The 19,085-nt window shown below is 41.3% G+C and overlaps 1 protein-coding gene and 1 long non-coding RNA gene across 5 annotated transcripts in view; one reads left to right on the top strand and one right to left on the bottom strand.

Annotated features, from left to right (window-relative positions):
* Nucleotides 1-19,085, top strand: part of CACNB4 (calcium voltage-gated channel auxiliary subunit beta 4) — a gene marked incomplete at its 5' end in the record, with an annotated part of 250,477 nt that overhangs the window by 25,488 nt on the left and 205,904 nt on the right. The window lies entirely within an intron of this gene.
* LOC309630477 lies at nucleotides 9,772-12,926 on the bottom strand. The gene is made up of 2 exons (XR_014245692.1): nucleotides 10,421-12,926; nucleotides 9,772-10,077 (listed from the first exon to the last, which is right to left on the bottom strand). It is a non-coding gene; the product is annotated as an uncharacterized lncRNA (long non-coding RNA).

Raw genomic sequence — 19,085 nt, forward strand, 5'->3', positions numbered from 1 at the left:
AAATGTGAAGACCACAGAGGGAATTTCAAGAATTTAAAAGTCATTTAAAAAATACACAATTAAAAATTACTTCCTACTTAAATAAATGAATTTAAAAACTTCTTCCTAAAGACATTTTTTTCTTTTTAATTTTTATTGGGGTATAGTTGATTTACAATGTTGTGTTAGTTTCAGGTGTACAGCAAAGTGAATCAGTTATGCATATACATATATCCACTCTTATTCAGATTCTTTTCCCATATAGGCCATTACAGAGTATTGAGTAGAGTTCCCTGTGCTATACAGTAGGTCCCTATTAGTTATCTCTTTTATATATAGTAGTGTGTATATGTCAATCCCAATCTCCCAGTTTATCCCTCCCCACCTCCCCCTGGTAAATATAAATTTGTTTTCTACATCTGTGACTCTATTTCTGTTTTGTAGATAAGTTCATTTGTACCCTTTTTTTAGATTCCACATATAAATGATATCATATGGTATTTGTCTTTCTCTGTCTGACTTACTTCACTCAGTATAACAATCTCTAGGTCCATCCATGTTGCTGTAAATGGCATTATGTTGTTCTTTTTAATGTCTGAGTAATATTCCATTGTATATATGTAGCACGTCTTTTTTATCCATTCCTCTGTTGATGGACATTTAGGTTGCTTCCATGTCCTGGCTATTGTAAATAGTGCTGCAATGAACATTGGGGGTGCATGTATCTTTTCAAATTATGGTTTTCTCCAGATATATGCCCAGGAGTGGGATTCCTGGATCATATGGTAGCTCTATTTTTAGTTTTTTAAGGAACCTCGATACTGTTCTCCATAGTGGCTGTACCAATTTACATTCCCACCGACAGTGCAAGAAGGTTCCCTTTTCTCCACACCCCCTCCAGCATTTATTGTTTGTAGATTTTTTGATGATGGCCATTCTGACCAGTGTGAGGTGATACCTCATTGTAGCTTTGATTTGCATTTCTCTAATAATTAGTGATGTTGAGCATCTTTTCATATGCTTTTTAGCCATCTGTATGTCTTCTTTGGAGAAATGTCTATTTAGATCTTCTGCCCATGTTTTGATTGGGTTGTTTGTTGGAGTAGTTTTTAAAACCAAACAAACCAAGTCACAGATTTCTCTGGACCAGTTTTTAATATAAATTCCTAATTTTTTTTCTAAAAAATGACATAAACATCATTAGCATAGAACATACCAAAATATGTTTTACATCTTTAGTATCCTAATGTACAGATATTAGTAGTTCTCTCTTAATAAGAGTTATCGCAAATTCATGGTTAATATCAAAATAATGATAGCCCACAGTTTTGCAAATGGCCGTTTGCCAGGCTTTCTGTAGCTGCCTCCCCCCTACTGAGTTTGAGGAAGTCTTTCTCATAGTAAGGTTTTTAAAATTCTACTTACAAAATTTTATATCCTCTTCAGCAGATGGGCTGACCGGCTTGCAATTTCCATGGTAACAAGATTTCTGTATTTTCACCCCCTTTTTAAAATAGCCTAAAGTCACAGAAGGGAACTTAGTTATTAATAGCATAAGAAATTTCAGTGTGAACAACAGTTATTAAATATGCAGCTTTTGATTACTTGTTTCTTGATCTAGAATCATTTATGATATATAGCGACCGTGATTAAGCATATATGAATATAATTGTAATACTCATAGAGATTAGGAGTAGCAGTTGGTTTGCTGAAATGATTAACTGTTGGACAACCTGTTTAAATTAGTCCCTACTTCCCAACTTCCTTTTTGCCAGCCAAATCAGATTCTGCCCTATCCTTCACTTAGGAGTCAACAGCATAGTAATAATGCATTACATTATTTTAACCTCTATGTGGAAGACAAAACCAAGACTCTTTTGTGGCATTCCTATGGACACCCATTTTTGTGTTAAGCATAAGTGTGGTGTTTGTTCTAAATGTAGGAAAAGCATGGATGATTTCTTGGGGCCACAGCCCGCCCATGTTGACTTGATTGGGTTCTGGTATCTTTGATTGGCACATATAAGGCATTGCAACTCCAAACCCAGATAGTGCATAAATGATTCTCTAAAACTAGTACACTAGCAAAGCATGAAAAGCTATTTTTAAAAGAGAGGTGTATTTGGTTTGCTAAAATTCTGGCTTTTTCCCAAGAAGTGCCCTATTTTTGATATAGCATATTGAGCCTCACACAGAAAAATTGATTCTTATTTTTGGGTCTACTTATAAATGTTTATTTTCGAGAAGTCATGACATATTCTTGCTTGTTTAGCTGTAAATATTGACATAGATTGTTATTCTATCAAAAGATCTTGAATAAAGGATAAATTTTTCTTTAAAACAGCAGAAATTTATTAAGCATACCTGGAGTGCTTGGTCCTGTGATGGGCTCTTTTGTAATATATTATTGGGGCTAAAATCCTATTACAAGATCATCTGAGAGTTTCACTTAAATATTTTACTAAAACTTTTTCCTCCTTGTTTTCCAGGGTCATGTCTCTATATTTACTTTCTGTGCTGTCAACTAATTAGGTTGAGCTGTAAAAGACCCAGTGTGGAGGGTATGTGTCAAAGTAGCACTTGATTTTACTGGAAAAGAAAAGAAGGGTGTTGCCTCTATGCTCGTGAAAGAAATTTAGTGGGAGATTGGTTAGGGTGGGAATCTGAGGATGACGCCTGTCGTCACTGTGACTTCTGCTGTGGGACCAATTTCCTAGGAGGCTGAGGGCTTGTCCCATATTAAAGCCCTTTCTCCCCCATTATCCCTAACTACTGGGCTTTGTTTTATCCAAAGTTTCTCTGAAAGCTTTTGTGCAGGTGCTTTATTTGGGAAGTGATTTTTCAGGCAGTGGGGAGTGGAGAGCAAAAGCCAACACCAGAATGTGTTAATAGGTTGGCCCATGCTGGGAGCCACTAGTGATCGATGATGACACCAGGCCTCCCTAAGGAGCCTTGTGAGATGCGTGCAGAGCTGTCTACTCTGGACAACAGGAGGGGGAAGCATTTCTCCATCGGCTTCTGTCCCTCACTGACCAAGGGTGGCCCCGCAGCGGCTGGTTCCCTCACAGTACCAGGCTGCACGTGTGTGAGTGCCAAGTATCCTGCACTGACCACACTGTCAGAGAGGCCCAAGGCCAGGAAGCCAAAGGCCCATGGAAGGCGAAGGCCAGGCACTGTCAGATCTCACCAGTGCGAAGCTGGTCATGGCCCATGTGGGGCTGATAGCTGCAGCAGTGATGGGAGTAAGAGGTGGGACCTAGAGGCTGAGAAGTGGTTCCTGAAAGATGCACAACTGTGCATCTAAAGACACCACTGCCTCTGTTTGCAGTCCATTCCTTATCATCTTGGTAAAGGGAGGACTCTTCTCTGTGCCCTTCCAGGAAACATAGGTAGCAGGTTCTTCAGTCTCATATGATAAATTCATATTTATAGTCTCACCTGCCTGATCCTTGGATCCCTTCCTCAGTCTGGCATCTCCACTTCATTAACAGGGAGCCATCATCCAGTCCAAGCTTCATGAGCCATTCCAGCTGGATGTTAGGACCAGTGTCAGGTATCCTTGCCAGGATGTTGAAATCAGAGTCATAGGAGAGTGCTCCCATGTCAATGAGTTATTCTTTATCCAGCTTTATATTTTGCACCCCCTGGTCTAAAACCCTCAGGGTCCACTCTAAATAATCTTCCTCTGGTTCCAGCTGATATATATGCCCTTTGATAAATAAGCAGTTTACTTCTGCAGTAGGAACTCTGTTCCCCTGCTTGGGCGGTGCTGAGATTTGACTCTAGTTATTAGTTCAGAGGCAATGGGATGAGGTGGCAGCAGATCTTAAAAAGGACAACAACTGGGCTTCCCTGGTGGCACAGTGGTTAAGAATCCGCCTGCCAATGCAGGGGACACGTGTTCGAGCCCTGGTCTGGGAAGATCCCACATGCTGCGGAGCAACTAAGCCCGTGAGCCACAATTACTGAGCCTGCGCTCTAGAGCCCACAAGCCACAACTACTGAGCCCGCGTGCTGCAACTACTGAAGCCCGCACGCCTAGAGCCCGTGCTCCTCAACGAGAGAAGCCACCGCAACGAGAAGTCCTGCGTGCCACAACTAGAGAAAGACTGTGCACAGCAACAAAGACCGAACACAGCCAAAAATAAAAATAAATAAATTTATTAAAAAAACCAAAACAACAATTACCTTGTTAGGCACCTACCTACCTGTGAGGTGTCTAGGAAAGGGGAGGCTGCTGTCCTTTAGCAAGAAGGAGCGAGACGCTGTTAATGGTCTGGAGGATTCAGGGATTTAAGATTCTTAGGCTCATCTACCCAGATGTCCAGATTCCTGGTCACAGAGTCACCAGTTTTCCTATCAGAGTCCAGACGTTGACATAGGAGATAAATTGAGACCGCATTCAGTCTCCTTTGCAGGCCTTCCAATTTTAGTTCCTGAGCCTGAGTTCCAGCACTGCCTGCCTTGAAGACATGAATGAAGGTCAACCTAAATGCTATCAAAGAAGCATTTCACACTGTGCCTTGCGTTAATAGTTGACTGACCTGGATATGGAATTTTAATTTTACCTCTTCACAACTTCCAAAGAAGTTAACAAAAAACAGACAGTTCTGTGATTCTTATCATTACCATTGACCCCCTATCATTCAAGTACCTCAACTGCCAGTTAATTCAGCACTTCACACTCCGTGTGCACCTCAGCCTCATCCACCACAGGTAAGAGTATTATTAAATGGGCTGCTACCGCATGCCAGGGTTTATCATCATCTTGCTTACCACCAGCAATGGGGTGAGTGATCCAGCTCCATAATCCAGAGGGTCTGCCTTTCAAGTCCACTTGCTTATCAGCACTCTTAGCTTTGGTCCCCAAGAAAGCAAAGCCTGAGATCACTGCTTGCATGCAGGTAGTTTATTTGGGATGTGGCCCCAATTGGAGTAGAGGACCTAGGAAGAGAAAAGGGAAGGAGAGAAAACCCAAACACATCTGCATTGTCAAATTACCCACTGCTAAGGGCAATGGATGCTTGATTCCCCAGCACTTTTCAGGCACCATATAAAATGCATCCCAGAACTTTCTGCTTAGGGGCTGAAATGAAGAAACATCTATCCATTGGCTTCTGTCCTTATTGCTCAAGAGTGGCCCATAGAGGATGACTCCCCTGCGTTCCTGGGTTGCAAATGCATGAGCATGGGATGGATACCTATGGGCTCCAAAGCCTTGGTTGACATTAGAAAGCTCTGGAGCAGGAGGTGAAGGGTATGTGGATGGGGAGAGGGAGGCAGAGGCTGGGAGCTGTCAGATTGCACCTGCTTGAATCTGGTTGAAGCTTGCATGGACCTGGTCACTTCATCAGGGGCTGGAGTAAGATGTGGGGCTGAGAGGTTGTGAAGTGGTGAGTGAGGGATGTCCGATACAGGCTTCATCCCACCTGATATCTTGGTTAAATGGATTCATTTTTTATGCTCCTTAGCAGTACCCACTTTTTCTTTATTTTTTTCTAATATGAACATATTTAACTTTTGTAATCAAGAATATTACCCCCTTTGTTAAAAAAAATAAATATTGGAGTCTTAAGGCAAGGATATGTAGGACTGCCTGGGGGGAAAGGACAAGTGAAGCGTGTGGAGAAGAGAATAAATTAAGTAATTAAATTGCTGCCTGCTGTTACTTTTCAAGGGGAAAGTAGGGAAGCTCAACATTGTAGCAAAGAGCCTGAATTTGCACTGTGTGAAGTCCTTGAAGACCTGGTCAGAACAGCTCATTGCTAAGAACTCCTCTTTCTAGCACTTTCCTTTCCCTCATACTTAGGAGGATTATCTATGTGCTTTAACAGATGTAACCAAGCCTTCAAAATAGATATTGTTACCAGCCAAGGAACTCACCAGAAGTGAAACTGGAAAAAAAGTATATCGCTCTGCCTAAAATTGGCACTATCTTGTGGATCAGGGTTGGAGGACGGATACACAAATAAATAACATTTACTACACAAGCAAGAGTATACATTAAGCCTACTCTTTGCTGGGCATCTGACACAAAAAGGTAAATAAGGATCAGCCCTTGCCCTCAGGGGCAGTTCCTTATGCTGGCCCTGATTTCGTAGGAGCACTGCTGTGTAGCAGCTGATTGGGGACTGAAGGGTCAAGATTTTTGGTTTAATATTGAGTTTGTTGGTGAATTCCCTGTATGACTTGTGTAGACAGGATTTCTTTGATTTCTGGACTATATAGATAGAATTTTTTACGTTTTATGGTCAAGTTTCTTTGCCTGAGTGTATGATATCAGTGTTGGTGTAACTTTCATAGCCATTATTATACTTTAATGTATATCTATTATTTGGAAAATATGTATATGTAGTACTTTAAAGTGTATTATGAACATTGTGATGCAAATGTAAAAAGTGAAATTTTAAAAGAATAAAAAATAGAAATATAAAGTGGAATATTTTCTTCCTGCACCCCAACAGCTGTCCGTGCATACCGCCTGGAGTGCCTGAAGTCCACTTTGGAGACCCTTGACTCAGATGCCCTTGGCTGCATTCATATACTATAACAGGGGTGAACCTTGGAGATGTTTGGATTCATGTACTTGCCATTAGACATAACCAGACCAAAACCAACATCTTTGTATACAGACCTTCTTTGATTTATGATGGGGTTATGACCAGATAAACCCATCATAAGTTGAAAATTTTGTAAATCAAAAATGCATTTAATACACCTAACCTACCAAACTTTATAGTTGTGCCCAGCCTACCTTAAATGTGGCCAGAACACTTGATTTAGCCTACAGTTGGGCAAAATCATCTAACACAAAGCCTATTTTATAATGAAGTGTTAAAGCTCTCATGTAATTTATTGAATACTGTACTGAAAGTGGAAAACAGAAAGCTCCTGTGGCTACAGAATAGTTTTAAGTCTTTCAGTTGTTTACCCTGGTGATCAAGTGGCTGACTGGGACTGCGGCTTGCTGTAGAATGTTGTACTGCATACTGTTAGCCCAGGGAAAGGTAAAAATTCAAAGTACAGTTTCTATTGACTGTGTATTGCTTTCTCAACATAGTGAAGTTGAAAAATTGTAAGTTGAACCATCCACAGTTATATATTGATGACTATCTTCTTAACATTTCAGAATTTCTACTAATTTCCAGTACTCTGCCATTTAGAAGGCTACTATTGCATTGCCTGCTGAGAACTTGGATGAATCTAGAACAGAGGTGGCAGCCTATGTTTGCAGATCAGTTTTGTTTGGCTCATCATTCAGAGAAAAATAATCTTGAATGAGTGCCAAAATTTGAAAATTGTGGGGATTTTGCTCAAGAGTCTGAATTTTCAACCTTTGAAAAAATGTGAGAATTGGCAAAACTAGTTCTACCATCTTCTAGGGAGACAGTCGTCTGGAGAGACAGGTAGACATTTGCTCTCTTGGTCCTCACTAACTCCCATCCTCCCACTCCACTGTCTCACATTCAGCATACATCACCCAGTTATGCTTTCTGTGTGTCTTCTGTGGAATTTAAGTTGTTTCCTTTGATCTAAATTTTGTGAATGGTTGATGTTAACAAAGAAGGTCTCTTGAAATTATATAATCTTCAGAAAACCTATTCAAGGCTCATTCAGCAAGGAGTGCTGTCTATCTGGTTTACTCACTCAGAGCCACAGAATCATCTAGATTTCATGCGCCGGTCGGAGTTGACCTGGTACAGTGTGGTTTATTATAGTTTAGTGATTACAGCATGCCTTTAAAATGAGATTGCCTGGGTTCAGGTTCTTACTCTGCCATTTCCTAACTGGGGCCTCAGGCATGTTACTTAACCACTTCCTGCCTCAGTTTCCTCATCTGTAGAATGGAGATAATAACAAGTGGATAGATGTAAAATAACTGGCTAATAACATTGCCTAGCATGTAGTAAGTACGTGTTGGCTGTTATATTGTCTTTAATTTATGAATTTCTTTAATTAGGTATTTGATAATGATTATGAAGAGGTTTGTACTGTTTGGCAATATCTAAACTCGTTGAGAATAACTAAATCCACAATGTGGAATGATCTATCGATATATGCAGTTTCCTGAACAGTTAACTAGTCATAAGTATGTGTGTAACGAATTCCCGATAGCATGCTGGTGTGTCTGGTGTTAAATCCAATCCCTTTCACTGAGGGAATAGTGAATTCCTTAGTGTGGAGCAGCTACAGGCATTGTCTCTGTCCTGGTCCATCTGGATGCTTCTCAGCTCATCTCCTGCCCCTCTCCTGCCTGGAGGGCTGGCCCACACCCTCATGTGGATCTGAGTCCAAAGGGGGCACTTCCTTGTCCCAGAGCAGATATGCTAATTTCAGAGAAGTGCCAGCCTTTCTGTCTAAAATTGCTCCCAGTTCACACCTCACGTCCTGCCTTCTGCTCTGTTTCCTTCCAGTTTGTCAGTACACAGGTCTGAGCAGAGCCAGACTTTCAGGAAGTTCCCTCTCCTCCCCTGTGTCCTCAGCCTCATGCCTGCAGTCTGTCTGTCTGGCCAGGCTGCTCCAACTGCACTGCTCCCAGAAGAGCCTCCTTCACTGTCCAGAGATGAGGAGATGATTGATTCTACCGCGTTTCCAGTCTGGCTGGGCCACGAGGGTCTTACTGTTTAAATTTCATGCCCATTCTGGATGTGTACCACCTTTGCTTGCTTTGGGAATGCAGGTATCTGGCGGAAATGCTGTTTTTCTGAGTATTTCTTTGTTGTGGTGGTTTAAAGCAGACTTCCCTATACAATTGACACAGACATTAAGGGACTAGATCAAATTCAAAGTAAAATGACCTAAAAGAGTGGTCAGTGACGTGTTGGTCAGTGTTGGTCTCACCTCCGCAGTGTTGGCAAGATCTCTGGCTCTGGGGATGGGGACTTTGTTCTTCACAGTAGCTCGGCTGCCTGAATACTGGTTTTCTTAAACTCTCTGCCTGGTTTTTTCTTTCTACGTATCTTGATACATTAGGAGTTCCATATATTGGCCTGTGCTTAATTTGCAGTACCACTGAAGAGAATAGTTAGCTGAAATTTTCAGAAAAAATTACAGATAAGGCGACATGAAAATGAATTTATCCAGCAGTCTTCGGTATTTGCTGAAAAAAAATTACTCAGGATATCAGTATGTCCACGAAACATTCTTAATCATTATTTTTGTGATCATTCCTTATTTTGCTATTTGAGATGACCAATTGCATCTGGAACCATTCATAACATTTCCCTTCCCTGCTTTAGGACTCAGATACCATACATCTGTTTTTTTTTTTACTTACTCGGTGTGTGACTTGAGCAAGTCATTTGATATCTGTAAAATGTACTTAATAAGCTCTTTCTACTCACAAAGTTTTGGGAGACTCCAATGAGTCTACTTAAAGTTGCTTTAAAAATTAAAATGTGATCGATTATGTTAGCTGCTTTTACATTCCAGAATATTAATTTAGTAAATAATTCAATTGGTAACCCATGTTTGCCAAATTATGATAATACTAATTAATTCTTTCCTCTATTTTTAAACAGTATTAGATATTTTTGATTAAAAATAAACATATGCTCATTGAAAAACATCTGAGAAATATAGAAAAATATAAAGATCAACTATAATGTGATTATTGATATCTATTAACATTTTAGTGTATATCCTTTCACATTTTTCGATACATATGTACACAGAGATATAGGCAAATACACTTTTACAAACATTTATGTACCATTTTGTTACTTGCTCTTTTCATATAATACTCTATTGTAGACATATTTCTCTGTTAATAAATAAGATCTGGTTCATCAGTTTTAATCCAGTGTATGTATATAACATGACTTACTTAACTTGCCCCTATTGCTGGATATTTGGTTCCCCTATTTTTTTACTTTTAAAAATAATGCTAATGTTTTATTCTCTTACAATAAATTCCTAAAGCTGGAATTCCTGAGCAGTTGCTTTCTAGGCAGAAAAGCTAACATATTCCCACCATGAGTTATAGAATATCTAGTAACGTAGAACATGTCCTTTTTAAAAGAGTATTTAATTAATACATTTTGAGCCTCACAGCATGCTGTAGTATTGGGTTTATCAGAGCACTAGTTTTTCTTGAACCTTTTTTTTTTTTCTTGAACCTTTTTATTTTATTTTATTTTATTATTTTTTTTAATTAATTAATTTATTTATGGCTGTGTTGGGTCTTCGTTTCTGTGTGAGGGCTTTCTCTAGTTGTGGCAAGTGGGGGCCACTCTTCATCACGGTGCGCGGGCCTCTCACTATCGCGGCCTCTCTTGTTGCGGAGCACAGGCTCCAGACGCGCAGGCTCAGTAGTTGTGGCTCACGGGCCCAGTTGCTCCGTGGCATGTGGGATCCTCCCAGACCAGGGCTCGAACCCGTGTCCTCTGCATTGGCAGGCAGATTCTCAACCACTGCGCCACCAGGGAAGCCCCCCTTGAACCTTTTTAAAGGAGTTATAGTTGTTTGAAATATCTGAGGACCTTATTATAGTATAGTTTTACTTGTAGCCCAGTACAGTGGTTCTCCTGTGCATTAATAAACATTAATAATTAATTTTAAATGTAGATATTTTAATGTAATGGTATTTAATGAATACACATTCAGCAAACATTTACTGAGTCCTGACTGTTTAATCAACTTTGTAGCATGCACTGGGGATATAAAGATGAATAAAATCTGTCACTTTCCTTTAAAAACTCAGTCTAGTGGGGGAGCAGATTTGTAAGCAAATAATTATAAAACATCATGGTAAACTGTATTATATTCATTATATTATACTATGTCCTTGGAAGAATAAAAATCCCTCTCCCCACTGCCTGCCCTAGGCAGAAATTAGGGAGAAGGATAGTGCTTTGTCAGCGTACCTTATTAGGACCTATCAAGGGTCAGATATTCTCTGGGGTCAAATCAATCTCTCTGCCTCTGTCTCTGTGTCTCTCTCTATATATATTAAAAAAAATTTTTTTTAGTCTGAAATAGAAGGTGTCATAGTAGAGGAGGGAGGGAGAGGCTGAATAACACAGTGGAGTGGCTAAAGGATTCTTACAGACTAAATGTCCAAGATGCATCTTTATGCTTTTAGTGTTTCTGTGGTACAAAGCCTCTCTGTCTCCTAAACGATGAGTAAAGTCTTCTGTATACACAGACGCCCCACGTGAATGGGACTGCTTGTTTATTTGTTAGGTTTTGTATTAGTTACCTATTATTGCATAAACAGCACACATTTATTATTTCACGGTTTCTCTGTGGTCAGGAATCTGAGCATAGCTTAGCTGGGGCTTCTGTTTCACCTGAAATCGCAAGGTTGCAGTCAAGGTGTCAGTCAGGGTTGGGGTCTCATCTGAAGACTTGTATGGGGAAGGATGTGGATGGTGGCAGGATTCAGTTCCTTATGGTCTATCAGGCTGAGGGTCTCAGTGCTTTGGCTTTTGACCAGAGACCACCCTTAGTTCTATGCAGCATGGGTCTCTCCAGTCAATGAAAGGGAGTCTGATAGCAAGTCAAAGTCATTATCTTTTGTCATCCGGTCACAGAAGTAACATCCCTCAATATTGCCAGATTCTATTGGTTAGAAGCAAGTTACTCAGGGGGAGGGAATTGTACAAGACCAGGAGATGGGGATTGTTTGGGGCCATCTTAGGGGCTGCTTCCTGTAGTTTTCAATGGAAACCAGTATAATGAGTTGAGGTCCACGTTTTTGGAAGCAAAGACACTGAGCAGAGAATAGGAACTCAGTGGAGATAAAAAAGTCAAACATAATAGTATCTACCAGGATGAAACACCTCTCTCTCCTCAGCCTCTAGGAATTTCAGAAATCTTGGATGGGTATTGAATTTTCCACGGGGTAGAATTGTGTTGTGAGTCAATAGTGACTGTAGCATAAAAGGCAGGGTGATTCTAGTTGCCATCTGGGTTATAATAATAATAGAGCTATGAAGAAGATGCTGAGGATATCATAAAAGTAGAATCTGTTAATTGGCTGGTGAAGTTGGGAAGACTTCACCAGGGAGGCAACACTGTCTGGGTCTTCACGCATGAGTAGGAGTCTGCTTTGTGCAGAAGAAGGAAAGTACATTTGAGAGCACAGGAAGTTTTAGGGGTCCAGTGGTTTTGGTCAACTGGGAGAAATTTGATAAGGCTCGAGTGTGCGAAAGGTGGGAGGTAATTATAGCAATTGAGCTGGAGAAGCATCTGGGGACCTAAAATTTCTGATTTCTAAGTTTTTCTGACTTCTGAAAAATCTTTCATGTATTAATGAGTCAATTGATATAACCAGATTTTTAAATTAAGAGCCCTCTGGCTGTGTTGTGGTGGGTAGTCAAAGGGGGTGGTGGTGAGGATGAGTGATGAAATAAGGATACTAAACTTCAGTTGCCCCACTTTGCTGTGTGTATTGACCTCTCCTTCTCACACTTTGCCCAGTTTCTATTTCCTTCCTCTTTCCTAGTCAAAGTCAGAGAATTTCAGAGGCTAAAGTTCCTCTGATGAAAGTTATTTGTCTTTAAAACAACTTTTTAAGTGTCTTCTTATCTCAGAATGGTGGTGGCAGGGAGATCACCTTCCTTCCTATCCCTCACAGCTATTTTAAGTATTAATTAATAATTCTGAAAGCCTGCAGAAGCTTAAAAGCCTTCCATAGCTGTGTGAGCATTCAAGAATAATCATAGACATAATCAGAGAGCAGCAGGACTCAGTGGGGGTGAAAATCCATTCATGTCTCGCATTGCCTGGGGGCTGTGTGGTCTGCTGTGTCTGCATCTATGAATGAGTCAGGCCAAGGAGAAGCCCTGCTGCTAAAACGGAAAAGAATCAATTCCTGAGACTGAGAAACACAAGCTGAAAAAAGTTTGTTTTAAAAGAATTTGATCTTGAGATATGACACCAGAGCACAGATAACCAAAGGAAAAACAGATAATTTTTACTTCATGAAAGTTAAAAACTTTTGTGTTTCAGAGGACACTATCAAGAAAGTGAGAAGACAGCCCACAGAATGGAGGAAAATATTGGCAAAGCATATATCTGATAAGAGACTTGTATCTAGAATATATAGATAAGTCTTACAACTCAATAATAAAAAGACAAACAACCCAATGAAAAATTAGGCAAAGGATCTGAATTGACATTTCTCCAAAGAAAATATACCTGTGGTCGATTATCACATGAAAAGGTGCTCAATGTCATTAGTCATCAGGGAAACACAAATCAAAACCACAGTGAGGGGCTTCCCTGGTGGCGCAGTGGTTGAGAGTCTGCCTGCCAATGCAGGGGACACGGGTTCGGGCCTTGGTCTGGGAAGATCCCACATGCCGCGGAGCAACTAGGCCCGTGAGCCACAATTACTGAGTCTGCGCGTCTGGAGCCTGTGCTCCACAACAAGAGAGGCCGCGATAGTGAGAGGCCCGCGCACCGCGATGAAGAGTGGCCCCCGCTTGCCACAACTAGAGAAAGCCCTCACACAGAAACGAAGACCCAACACAGCCGTAAATAAATAAATTAAAAAAGAAAAAAAAAAAAAAACCCACAGTGAGATATCACTTTACACCAACTAGGATGGCTGTAATCAAAAAGATCAGTTTTGGTGAGAATGTGGAGAATAATGTAATGTGGACAACCAGGTAGGAATGTAATGATCCAGCCATTTTGGAAAAGAGTTTGGTAGTTCTTCAAAAGGTTAAATATAGTTACCTTATAACCTAGCAATTCCATTCCTAGGTGTATACCCAAGAGGCATGAAAGCATATGTCCACATAAAAATCTATAGATACAAGAATGTTTATTGCAGCATTATTCGTAAGAGCCAAAAAAAGGGAACAACCCCAAATGTCCACCAACTGATGAATGGATAAACAAAATGTGGTATCTCTACACAATGGAATATTATTCGGCAATTAAAAGGGATTAAGTATTGATACATGCTGCAATACGGATGAGCCTTGAAAACATTATGGTAAGTGAAAGAAACCAGACACAAACCCCCCACATATTGTACGATTCCACTTATATGAGAAGTCCAGAATAGGCAAATCTACAGAAACAGAAAGTAGATTAGTCGTTGCCTAGGGAGAGGAGGGTTTGGAGACTTGGGGAGTGACTGCTAAAGGGAACAGAGTTTCTTTCTGGGGTGATGGAAATATTCTTAAATTGTGGTGATGGTTGCACAACTCTGATTATACTAAAACCACTGAATTGTATGCTTTAAATGGGTGACCTGAATGGTTATGTGAATTATATCTCAATAAAGCTGTTACCAAAAAAAAAAAAAAAAAAAAGTTGATAGTAGAAAGCAGGATGAGGGAGGGTCTGGGAAAAGGACTTTATTAGGTAAACTTCCTCAGCGGTCACTTGTCTTTACATTACGTCATTCATTGTGTTGCTTTTAGAAAAACTGGATATGCCTACATTTTTCTTTCCTCGCTGTAGTGGACCTGGCCCTACTTGCTTATCAAAAAAACAGTGAGCATTGGTGGAATGTTAATGGTCTGAACTATATTAACTTCCCATCTGTCTGTTACTCTCCAGGAAGTCTCTTTTTATTTGATTGTGACTGATTAGAGGTTTTGTTCATGTTCCATTTGTGCTGATTTGGCTCATTGAGAATAAATCTAGTTTGTGATGCGCCCTCCTCCCATCATGTAGCATTTTAAACAGCCCTCCTCCAGAGCTGTGTTATCTTCATAAATAGCAAGTGAGACTTCTGACCAGCCAGAGTGGGATACAAATTGAGGGGAGAGTGAGGGTTGGAACTGGGTGTGGGAGACCCTGCAGCTTTCTTTCCTGGTCTCTAAATGACAGGCGGCAGGCTCAGCACAGGGCATTACTTTGGGAAGTCATTTTCCTGGCTCAGCTGTCATCAGCTGTATTTCACCAAGAAACCTGTGGTCCTCATCCAACCTGCTATGTCCTGGAGCAGTGCCAGCTCCTTGGAGCTGCATCCACACAGCACAGGAAGGCTCATGCTGGGGTTCTCTGGGCCAAATTAAGGCATTTGGGCACCCCACCTCTATATTGTGTCCTGGTTGCTTCAGACACAGTTGCCTTGCAAACAAGTCAATACATCTGGCCTTTATTAGGAGTTCCTCACCTCAGGTTAATGATGGTCATTTGCAAACATAGTCATGACGTATGACAGTCTTATGTCCCATAAAAGGAATCATTCATTCATATGATTAAAGGAGGAACTTAGCATGTGGAGGCTTCCTCCTTCAGGACACAGTTTGACTTTCTTTCTGTAGAGCTGAATCTTTTGAGGAGATGGAATCTAGGGCTGCGGCTGGTAACCTACTTCCTTCTTCTGATGAAGAAGGTCAGGGAGAGAGAGGGAAAGAGAGCGTGAGCCAGCGAGAGAGCCACGGAGAAAGAATCGTCATAGAGAATGAAGAGAAATGAAGGGGTCTGAGTACAGAACAGGGAGAAAGAAGGGGGAAACCGGCTTGTAAAATAAGAGGAAAAGTGAGTGCGTATGGAGAGGAGTGTCGGTATGAGGGTATGGACAGGACAAGTTAGGATGGGTAAAGATGCTGGGAATGCTGGGCAATGTGAAAAGCTGCTTCTTATTAATCCTTCCTTCTTTATGTCCTAGAAATTGCATTTGGTTGTTGCTGGTCTTAAGCCTCCCTGAATTTTCTTAAAAACCTGAATTTTCTTAAAAACCTGAATTTTCTTAAAAACCTAGCTTAGGCCCTGTCTTGTGCATACCATGCAGTCACCTGAGACTATTCTGTTGTTTTCTCGCTTCCTGTGCCTCTGTCTTCTCCCTGCTCCTTTCTTTCCTGTACGGTCCCCCAAGCATCTGGCCCCTAAAACAGTAGTACTCCAGATCTAGAAGTAACCTCAAAGGAGGTCTAAAAGATTTGGCTCTTTCGCTTTACACTACGGAAAAGACATCTAGCAAAATTAAATGCCTTGCCCAAGGTCACGTGACCAGGGGGTTGCACAGCCGGACTAGAACGCAGAGCTTCTGTCCCGTGGGCACCTGTTGGATCCCGGTGGGCCCACCTCTGTCAGTGTAGAGCTGTCTCCCTGCAGCTCAAGTCCTTGGATAGATCGCCTCCTTGGCAAAGTGGAGGGTGGAGAGACCATAGGCCAATGAAGTGCTAGCTTTGTCAGCTCTTTCACAGGTGGGAGACGGGGATTCGGGGTACTTCTTATTTTCTCCTCTCCTTCATTTAGCTTGGAGATCGAAGTGGAGGCCAGTTGGTTTCCACTTGGACAGATTCTCATCCTTCCCAACCTGGGTCCTGCTGATGGGCCCTCCTGGATCTAACGCACGTTCTCAGGAGTGATGGGTGGAGGTAGGGAGGGGGAGGAGCGTTCAGATTGACGTTTCTGATGGTGGTGGGTGGTGGGATGGAATCTCATTTCACCCCAGGGGTTCTCAGCAGGGCTGATTTTGCCCCCGTGAGGACTTTCAGCCGTGCCTGGAGACGCTGTTAATTGTCGCCTCCAGGGGGTGCTACTGGCATCTAGCGGGTAGAGACCAGGGATGTTGCTAAACTCGACACAGACAGCCCTCCCACAACAAAGAGTTCTCTGGCCCACAAAGTCACTAGTGCTGAGGTTCAGAAACCCCGACTGACCAGTCCCCGAAGCCCAGGACAGACAGAGACACTTTTTCCTAGCTGGGTGGAAGCACCAGGGACGGGTTAGTCCAGATACCCGGGGCTTGGGCAGGCTGCCTGAGATGATAAGCTGACTAGAATTTCTGGGTTAATTAACTTAATTTAAAAAAAGCAGAGGTTTGATGAAAAGCAGGCAGAATTCTCATCTCCTTTTGAGATGCCTACAGCCCAGCAGGTGTATCTTAACCCCTCTCATCAGTGGCCTCTGCCCGGGTGACATCTTTAACAGGCAGAAGTAAGGGCTCTCTAAGATGAAGGCTTCCAGTGGCCTATGCGTGGTGCCGGATAGACTGAACTGTTAGTTGTGGAGAATTAAACAGAAAGGAAGTGAGCGTGAGGCTGAAGCGTGACGGGCAGATTTTTAAAAGAGCAAAATGCATCGTTCTGTTTGCCGCAGTCAAGTTGAAACCGGTCACAGCTGTATGGAAGAAATTATGGAAGGAAGATAATCATCTTAGCAATTGTTCTATAAAATTGCTCTAGGCCAGAGGTGTTTTCTTTAACATTTTTGTAATTTAACCTCTTTTTACCTTGTTGGGCCACAGAGCGCGCTTGTGTTCCTAAGATACCTTTTTTTCTCCAGGAAGGAGCTGTTTCTGCCTGTGGTCACGTATGAGAAAATGGGTGCTTGTGTTCTCCTGTCTCCTTTGAATGCATAGAGCGTGAGATATAAAAATACATTCTTATGTAATCAGAGTTTCCAGGTAAAATGTTGCCGTTTCCCTCCTGATCACTTATTTTCCTTTCTATTTTATTAAAAAGGCTAACTCAGATTGATCTTATTTATATATGATGATTCGTTTCCCTCATTATAACAGAAGTTGTTATTAAAGAAGAAGTTTCCCATCCTTTCATTGATTCTCAGTTACTCAGAAGATTGACTTGTTGGTTTCTAATCTGCCTACCTTCTAGTCAATTTATCAGAACTTTTTACCCCCTCTCTTCCAACCTCTGTTCCAAAAAAGGAAAAACAGTCCTTCCAACTGTTTATTACCTGTGTTTTTTTCCTTTTCAGTGAATCTGCAAATGTTTAATGCACCCCTGCTAGCTGCAAGTCACTGTATTTAGAGCTGTGGGATCTATAGTTGTGGATAAGGCACCATCTTAGCTCTCTTGGAACCAGAAGAGGGAATTCACAGGACTGGGAATTCCCAGTACTATGTGTTTGAAGTGGGATGTATGAGGTAGGGGGATGTGAGGTCACCTGTAAACCTGTGAGGCTGCACTCTGGATCCTTATCTTTTTTTTAATCGTGATTAAATTTACCGTCATAACCATTTTCAGGTGTACAATAAAGTGGCATTAAGTACATTCACATTTTGTACAACCATCACCACTATCCATCTCCAGAACTCTTTCATCATCCCAGACTGAAATTTCCTCCCTCCTGCCCCTGGTAACCACTAGTTACTCTGTTTCTGTGAATTTGACTATTAGGTACTTCATGTAACTGGAATCATACAATATTTGTCCTTTTGTGTCTGGCTTCTCTCACTTAGCATAATGTTTTCCGGCTTCATCCATGTTGTAGCAGCTATCAGAATTCCATTCCTGTTCAAGGCTGAGCAATAGTCCATTGTTTGTATGCACCACATGTTGTTTATCCATTCATCTGTGGATGGACATTTGGGTTGTTTCCGCCTCTTAGCTGTTGTGAATCATGGTGCTGTGATCGTTGGTATACTTCCGATCCTTTTCTTTTAAAGCGTGTTAAAAACCTCATCTGCTTTGTGAAAGCACCGAAAAGACGTTAGCAAATGATACCTCTCTATAACCATACATATATACATATATTTATGTATTTATCTAATTTCATGCTCTGGGAATAGTTACATGGTGGGAAATGATTTTTTCTGGTCTGAAATTCTGAGCCAGGACAATATTATTGCATTCACTTGCTTCATATTCTCCCTTCTCTGCACCCAATCTCCCTCTCTCTCTCTCTTCTCTCTTTTTCTCTCTATCCCTCTCCATCTCTCTCACTCCACCACCATCTCTTTCCGATGTCTTCTTTCTCCTAATTCAGTTCAATTTAGCAAACTTTTATTACTAAGAACTTTTTGGGTGCAACATGCCCTGGGAATTTTGAAGAATAAAACTTCCCTTGGGTTGTTCATGGTCTCTCATTGGAGACAAGACCTCTAACACCAGATGTGTGGACCAGGCCAGGTACCTGCTATGGTGGCCAGGCTTTCTAAAGGGCGGCAGAGGTAAGGGCAAATGTGTTTCGGCCAGAGAAAGCCATCCAGCAAAGGACGAAGGATGGGAAATGTTGGGGACGTTTCATTTTAAGTTGATTTTGTTTGAATGTGGCCTTTAAATGTTTTCCATTATTTTGATGTGCTTGATAAGCCCTCTACCTGGGAACAATAGTGATTTCTTTTCTAAACCCTGTATTGGAGACTTTATTTAGGCAGTTTCTCTGTAGTAATTTTGTTTTAAAAGAGGTGCATTTTTGTTTGAGGTAATCTCAACAGACATTCTCCA

The sequence above is a fragment of the Balaenoptera borealis genome (genome assembly GCF_965194805.1).
Source record: "Balaenoptera borealis genome assembly, chromosome: 6".
NCBI lineage: Eukaryota > Metazoa > Chordata > Mammalia > Artiodactyla > Balaenopteridae > Balaenoptera > Balaenoptera borealis.